Source organism: Eschscholzia californica, unplaced genomic scaffold (assembly GCF_041429995.1).
Source record: "Eschscholzia californica isolate CP2 unplaced genomic scaffold, dmEscCali1.0.p SCAF_197, whole genome shotgun sequence".
NCBI classification, from domain to species: Eukaryota; Viridiplantae; Streptophyta; class Magnoliopsida; order Ranunculales; family Papaveraceae; genus Eschscholzia; species Eschscholzia californica.
The window spans coordinates 17,501-20,000 of record NW_028238306.1 but is presented as its reverse complement, the minus strand read 5'-3'; positions in this window follow the sequence as shown (position 1 = coordinate 20,000).

The following is a 2,500-nucleotide window of genomic DNA, read 5'->3' as shown; positions in this document are numbered from 1 at the left end:
GAAAATGCTCGAGTGGATATCGAGATGTCCGACGAAGCACCACTTGGAAGGGCCGAGGCACGGGACGCCCGAGCTGTTGCTCGGGTCGGCACGGGACGCGCATGGGACAGCCCGGGACGGCATGGGACGCCCTCGCTACAGCTCGGGACGGCCAGGTACGCCCGAGACTTGGCTCGGGACGGCCTGGGACGCCCTCGCCATAGCTCGGGACGGCCTGGGACGCCCGAGACTAGGCTCGGGACGGCCTCGGCACAGCTCGGGACGGCCTGGGACGCCCTTGCCACTGCTCGGGACGGCATGGGACGCCCGAGACTTTGCTCGGGACGGCCTGGGACGCCCTTGCCACAGCTCGGGACGGCCTGGGACGGCCTCGGCACAGCTCGGGACGCCCTGGGACGCCCGAGACTTTGCTCGGGACGGCCTGGGACGTCCGAGACTTTGCTCGGGACGGCCTGGGACGCCCGAGACTTGGCTCGGGACGGCCTGGGACGCCCTCGCTACAGCTCGGGACGCCCTGGGACGGCCTCGACACAGCTCGGGACGGCCTGGGACGTCCGAGAATTTGCTCGGGCCGGCCTGGGACGCCCGAGACTTGGCTCGGGACGGCCTGGGACGCGCTCGGCACAGCTCGGGACAGGCCGGGACGCCCGAGCCGAGCTTCGGGTCGCACGAAATCTCTTCGTATTCCGACATATTAGAAGCTTCCCATCATGTAGTAGGCCGAGCTTTGCCCTTTGGATGCCCTATGGTGCTTGGCGAGCACTAGGGAACGTGCCAGCACAAGTGCTGTGCACGCTCTGGGGAAGGAGCTCAACCCTCCCCCTTATAGTGCAAAGTTATTGTTTTTCCTATTTTCACAAGGAAACATCAATTTTTTAACCAGGCATACTGGGCCTTTACTCCTTCGTTACTCGTCGGAATCCAGCAAACTTATACTCGTTGGAAAGGTCTTTTCGCAAGGATTTTTTTGATATATTATAATAGCGATTCCGATAAATATTTATTTTTCTATGAATTTTTAAGTGAATAAACACCGGAAAATTCATAAAAAATAGAAAAAAAAATATTTTCTTCCGTTTCTTTTCTCCAATAATTCATAAATAATACCTCAATAGTATTAATGAAGAGAGAGTCGAAATGGCCCGGGTGGATTTCGAAATGTCCCACGACCCCATAGAATGCACGGGCCAGCCGAGCCAAAAGAATGGGACGCGCACGGGACAGCATTGGTCAGGCTCGGGACAGCACGGGACGCGCATGGGACAGCACGGGACGCGAATGGGACGGCCTTGCTAAGGCTCGGGACGGCATGGGACAGCACGGGACGCGCATGGGACGGCCTTGGTGAGGCTCGGGACGGCACGGGACGCGCAAGGGACGGCCTTGGTGAGGCACGGGACGGCCTTGGTCAGGCTCGGGACGGCATGTCACGGCCCTGGTGAGGCTCGGACGGCACGGGACGCGCATGGGACGGCACGGGACGGCCTGGGACGGCCTTTGTGAGGCTCGGACGGCACGGGACGCGCATGGGACGGCCTTGGCGAGGCTCGGGACGGCATGGGACAGCACGGGACGGCCTCGGCACAGCTCGGACGGCACGGGACGCGCATGGGACGGCCTTGGCGAGGCTCGGGACGGCATGGGACAGCACGGGACGGCCTCGGCACAGCTCGGACGGCACGGGACGGCCTCGGCACAGCTCGGACGGCACGGGACGGCCTTGGCGAGGCTCGGGACGGCATGGGACAGCACGGGACGGCCTCGGCACAGCTCGGGACGGCATGGGACAGCACGGGACGGCCTCGGCACAGCTCGGGACGGCACGAGACGCGCATGGGACGGCCTTGGTGAGGCTCGGACGGCACGGGACGCGCATGGGACATCATGGGACGCACATGGGACACCTTATGGGGATCATCAAGGGACGTTGCACGGGACATTCTTTCCCACGAAGGGCATTTACATGGGACATCTTAGGAGTCGAGAGCCGGCACATGGGACAACGTAGTTCACACGCACGGAACACTTTACTTTCGTTTGGAACGTCGTGGGATCTTTATGTCCCCATTAGCACCGAACCTTTAACATGCTAGGAAGCTATGTTCGATCTTCTCGAAGTGTCGATGGAACTTCGATGGATACACATCCGATCCGATGTTATGATGATGTACTTTCTCCGAGATCGATGTTGGGGCCGTATTCCGATGTCATGATGATGTACTTTCTCCGAGATCGATGGGACGGCCTTGGTAAGGCATGGTTCGGCCTTGGTAAGGCATGGGTCGGCCTTGCTAAGGCATGGGACGCGCATGGGATGGCCTTCGTAAGGCATGGGACGGTCTTGTAAGGCACGGGACGCGCATGGGACGGCCTTGTAAGGCATGGGACGACCTTCGTAAGGCGTGGGTCGGCCTTGTAAGGCTCGGGACGCCATGGGACGGCACGAGACGCGCATGGGACGGCCTTGGTGAGGCTCGGACGGCACGGGACGCGCATGCGA